At 47.0% G+C, this 5,792-nt stretch overlaps 1 pseudogene; it reads right to left on the bottom strand.

Moving 5' to 3' along the window:
* Positions 1-362: 362 nt before the first annotated feature.
* LOC128116202 (L-lactate dehydrogenase A chain-like) lies at positions 363-1,585 on the bottom strand (annotated as a pseudogene).
* Positions 1,586-5,792: the final 4,207 nt, after the last annotated feature.

The raw sequence follows: 5,792 nt of genomic DNA, 5'->3' as shown, positions 1-5,792 counted from the left end.
TAATCCCAGCACTTGGGAGGCAGAGGCGGGCGGATCTATGTATTCCAGACTAGCCTGGTCTACGTAGTGAGTTAGCCTATGTAGGGCTACATAGTGAGAACTTGTCTCAAAACAAACAAGGAAGTCGATTCAGAGATAAGAGTACGAAAGCCCAGAGTCCTGGGAAAGCAGGCACAGGCAAGTATCCAAAAAAAAAAAAGGAAGAAGAACTAGGTTTTTACGGCTTCCTCAGAACGTCAGGCAGGCAGGCTGAACCTGGTTACACAGCTGCCACTCCATAAGCAGTTGCCTTGAACTGTTTTGTTGTTGTTGTTTGTTTGTTTGTTGGTACTCAGGTAGCCCAGGATATCTGCGATCCTCCTGCCTTAGTCTCCAGAGCGCTGGGATTACAGGTGCACACTACTACACATGGCTGAGGCTGAACTTTTAACATGTTTATTAGACATGTGTATTTCCCATTCATTATTGAGTTTTCTTTTCTCATTCATAGAAATAGTAAGACAAAAGTCAGGCCTGAGGGCAATCACTGGTAGTCCCAATCCTTGGGAGGCTGAAGCAGGATGACCACTGCAAGTCCGAGACTAGCCCAGGCTACATCCTGAGTTCAATGACTTTAGAACTACAGCTCTCTTCTTCAAGCGGGCCTCCTCCTCAGGAGTCAGAGTCACCTTCACAACATCCACAACCCCATTTTGTCCCAGAATACAGGGGACACCGAGGAAGGTGTCATCCTTTATTCCATAGAGAACCTTAATCATGGTGGAAATGGGAGATGCTCTCCTAAGATTCTGCATTTTGCTCTGGGCCAAGTCTGCCACAGAGAGGCCGACGGCCCAGGACATCGGATCCTCCCTTAGCACCTCCCAGGCGTTGTCAATCATCTGTTTGTGAGCCTCTTTCCACTGCTCTTTGTCTGCGTCAGTGCTTAGTTCTAGGCCGAGACTCTTCAGGGAGACGCCAGCAACATTTACACCATGCCACACAGGCACACTGGAGCCCCATGCTCCCCGAGGACCCATCCATGATAGCTCAGTGGGTGAACTCCCATCAGGTAATGGAATGGAGCTGAGTCCAGACCGCAACCACTTCCAAGAACTCAGTTTTTAGGAAAGCCACTTACCTTCCAAGCCACAGAGAATAAGATAGTCCCTGTGTTTGAAGCAGCAAGCAGCTCGCAGTTTGGACTGTACTTCACCATGTTGGGAACACTGAAGCTGACGATGGTCACGTTTCTCTGGACCACAGTGAGCCGGCTCCCTCCCTCTTGCTGGTGGGCTCCTGCTGTGGCAAGGGCCAGCCTGGAACTCGCAGTCACACTACAGCCTTTGTCAGAGACATTTTTTGGCATTCTAAGGAAAAGGCTGCAATGCTGGAGATCCTTCATCTCTCCCTTCAGTTTGTCTTGCTTGACATCAACAAGGGCAAGCCCACCTGCCAAGTCCTTCATCAGGATACTGATGGCACAAGCCATGCCAACAGCACCCACCCCAACAGCTGCAATCTTGTTCTGGGGGGCCTGTTCTTCCTTAAGAAGAATCACAATCAGCTGGTCCTTGAGGGTTGCCATTTTGGACCTGGAACCAAAAGGGACCACAGGTGCACAAGGGGTGGCCTCAGGTGCACAAGGGGTGGCCTCAGGCACCCAGTGGCATGGTCCCATGACAGTGGCTCCAGTCAAAAGAAGATTTTTAAAGTAATAGGTTTCTCACTGTTCTATTTAATATTGTGTAACCATTAAAAAGAATATTTTCTCCAGGATATTATCTTTCCTTTCTTTTTAGTATCTATATAGATAATATTTCTTGTAACCCAGACTGACCTCAAGCTCACTATGTAGCCAAGAATGACCTTTAACTTCTGATTCCTCTGTCTCTGCTTCCCAAATCACGGACACATGCCAGTAACACTCAACTTCCGGGGACTATTCCTGAGTGGAGAAAGAGGTGCAAAGACCAGCTCTGCGTTGAGAAAAGCAGGGCCCAGGGAGGACACACACACACACACACACACACACACACACACACACACACACACACACACACGTTCTTGGGTGTGCACAGACTTGCTTTGGGGTGGGACATAAACTGATTAATACCTTGGGATGGGGCTGTTTGATGGGGACCAAGGAACAAGGTGATAAAAGAGACCCTTTTGCCCTACTTGCTCCTTGTGGATTTTGCCCTGCATCTCTTTTTTCTGTTCTAAATAAGGTTACAGTAGGAAAGTGTGACTAGGAGCAGAACCGAAGCGTTAGGACCTTAAATGTTCCCTGAAGGCCTGTGTATCAAAGGTTTGGGCCTATGCTGGTGCTGTTGGGAAGTTATAGCCCCTCTAAGAGGGGACCTGACTGGGGGTCTTTAGATTGTATGAGGTATGCCTTTGAAGGGCAATAAGGTCTCAGCATCTTTTTTACTCTTGTTCTCTAGCCACGAGGAGAACGGTTTGCCCCCTCTAAAACATGTTGTCTCGTTACAGGTTCAAAGCAACAAGGCCAAACCAAACACAGACCAAAACCTTGAAAACACAAAACCCAAACAACCTTTTGCATAAGTTAGTTGTCTCCAGCATTTCATTCTAGTGACAGAATGCAGCCTAACACAAGAATGGTTTTCTCCATGATGCAAGCTCAATCTTCAGAGCAGCAGCTGTGTGAATTCTTCCCAAGGATCCGTGTTCTAGGATACAACTCCATTACTCAGTGTTCTCTGTTGTGGAATATTCCTTTACACTGTGTGAAGATGTGTTACTGTGATTGGCTTAATAAAAAGCTAATCGGCCAATAGCTAGGCAGGAGGTATAGCAGGGACTTCTGGACAGAGAGCTCTGGGAAAAAGAAAGGAGAAGTTGCCAGTAGAGGCAGAGGGAACAGACATGAAGGAGGAGAGGTAAAAGCCACGAGTCATGTAGCAACACATAGATGAAAAGAAAAGGATTAATTTTAGTTATAAGAGCTAGTGGTACAAGCCTAAGCTATAGGCCGAGCTTTAATAATTAATAATAAGTCTCTGTGTCATCTTTTGTGAGCTGGCAGTTCAAAGAAAAGTCTGCCTACAGTTCTCTCCTGGACCTCTAAGTCCAGCATGGTAAGAGCTGTGAATGTGGGCTCTGAGTGGCCAGCACTTAGCTTGTATGGGAAGGGCTTAGTAAGTATAGCTGACTAAGGATCCAAATCCTACGACTAGAAAAATGGACACACTGTGGACAGAGCAGTGTGAAAAGAAGCCTCAGGGACAAAAGCATTTAGGAGTGACATGTTACCTAAAAGCATGTTGGAAGGCATGCTGGTCTTCAGAAGGCTAGGCTGAGGGCCTTGCAGTCATCTGGCTCCCTGGGCTCCAGCTGTACAGCAAGTGACAGGGCTGTGGAGAGAGAACATGAGGAGGGTCAAATTTCAAAAGGCTGAGAAGCCAAGGATTGAGAAATTTTGAAACTGAAAGGACAAGTTGGCTTCAAGAGACAGAGATCTAAATCAAAGGGGGAAATTTATTGGCATGTGTCATCAAAATAATCTCTCTCCATTCCCCACATTCACTTTCAACTTGGGTTGACTTCATTTTCTTTCAGATTCTTTCAACACACTGGCTTCTAACAACTACAGCTTACAAATAAATGGCCCCAACTTTTTCTAACAGTTACAGTGCAGATCTTTGAACTAATTCCTACTGGTCGGTTGGGGTCACTTGAATGCCTGTGAAATAACCAATGTGTGAAGAAGCACGTGGAAGCCAGGCAAGTGATCCATGTTCATTCCTCTGTGTGACAAATTTAATCTAAAGACCAAAAGAGAGAAAGGGTGATGGTGATTTCTCCAGAGAATCAGGGTCCTGTCTATTATCGGTATTTTTATTATTTTACATTTGTTTATTGTATGGGTGGGTGTGTGCCACGGCACTCTCGTGGAAGTCAGAGGACAACTTGGGAGAGTCAGTTCTCTCCTGTCATGTGTGTTCCAGGTATTGAACTCAGGTTGACAGTCTTGGTAGCAAGCCCCTGTAACTACTGAGCCCTCTCACTGGCCCAAGATCCTATTTCTAAATACCAAGATGCTGAGCAGGTAAAAATATTAACAGTCTATTATGAGCAAAACCAAAAGGATCAAATGGTGATTATTCCCTTAAGAATAGAAAAGTCCAGGCACGAAGCCTCCCACCTTCAACCCCAGCACTCAGGAGGCAGAGCGTGGCAGATCTCTGTGAGTTTCAGGCCAGCCTGGTCTACATAGAGAGCTCTAGACCAGCGAGGGCTTTGTAGTGAGATCCGATCTCAAACAAACAAGCAAACAAATCTTTGGAGGGAGAAAGGCTGAAGTGGCAGAGAAGGTGGAGAGACTGGGGACGAGGAGCGAGAGGAGCACTGTTTGACGGAATCATTCTACTTTGCAGGCCATCTGACCCAAGACTCCACCTCGCCTTGTCTACCTCCCCACAAGTCCCACACAATTGGAGTTCCTTACAAAGCCTCTCTAAACTGGCTCGTGGGTGTAGGGATATTGTGCTGTCATTCGGGTCTGATTCTCTAAAATGCCTGCTTTTCATTGAGCTCAAGTCTAGGTCTCCGTTCGCCCTCGGGATAACTATAAACCCTCTCATCACACGATCCTTTGTGCAGCAAGATAGTCTATTTCTGCCCCGGTCTTTTCTCTCTCAGCCAAGCACAACCAGTTCTTTGACCACGTATCTGGTGACATAGTTGCTAGATTTTTCTATGACCTATTTATCTTTCTCAAGATTCATGCCCTCAACCCCTGTGTGTGGGCGGGGGTGGAGACTATGGTTTATACGTGTCTGTGCGTGCACACGCAGAGGCCAGAGAAGGACATCCGGTGTCCTGCTCTTCCGCTTTTGGCCTTATTCCTTTGAGACAGGGTATCTTAGTGAGCCTGCAGCTAGGCCACAGTGACCATCCTGTCTCTGCCCCCTGGGGTTACAGTCATGTGTGTGTCCTGGGGATTTGAAATCAGGCATGTCCTCATGCATGGACAGCAAGTGCTTTTACCCACTGGAACATCTATCCAGTTCCTCTCTTGTTTTGGGGGGAGACAGGGCCTCACTCTCTAGGCAAGGCTAGCCTGGGACTCACTATGTAGCAGAGGATGGCCCTGCACTCACAATTCTCCGCGCTGAGCCCCTCAAAAGAGCTAAGATTACAGGCATGTGCCTGGTTTATGTCCATCTTTAAAATCTGTTTAAACGAAAGTCTGTGTACCGCTGACTCAGCTCATCTGGACACCATGCTTTGCTCACACAGTTTAAGACTTCATGGCCTGTTTCTTTGATACTGTGTCACGGGTCACTCATTTTTGAGCTTATGATCCACCAAATTGCAGGCCCTATTTCTTATGAATGACTGCCAAGTCAGGCCTTTTGTAACTATGAAAATAGTGTGTTTGGAGCCAAATGGGACTTTCTACTTTTTCTTTCAAATCTTTTCTTGTTTCTTTTGGTGTTCATCTAGTCACTTGCCCCGCCAAAATCTGACTTTATAAGCAGGACGTCTTTGCACCTTGCTGTAAACAGAAACTTTTGCACCCCCTTAGCTCTAGTGACCCCTTAGCTCTAGTGACCCCTTAGCTTTAGTGACCCCTTAGCTCTAGTGACCCCTTAGCTCTAGTGACCCCTTAGCTCTAGTGACCCCTTAACACTGTGACCCCCTTAGCACTAGTGACCCCTTAGCTCTAGTGACCCCTTAGCTCTAGTGACCCCTTAACACTAGTGACCCCTTAGCTCTAGTGACCCCTTAGCGCTAGTGACCCCTTAGCTCTAGTGACCCCTTAGCTCTAGTGACCCCTTAGC

The sequence above is a fragment of the Peromyscus californicus genome, unplaced genomic scaffold (genome assembly GCF_007827085.1).
Source record: "Peromyscus californicus insignis strain IS unplaced genomic scaffold, ASM782708v3 Scaffold_20__1_contigs__length_68692818, whole genome shotgun sequence".
Lineage (NCBI taxonomy): Eukaryota > Metazoa > Chordata > Mammalia > Rodentia > Cricetidae > Peromyscus > Peromyscus californicus.
The sequence above is the reverse complement of the archived record's forward strand: the minus strand, read 5'-3'. Positions and strand labels throughout refer to the sequence as shown.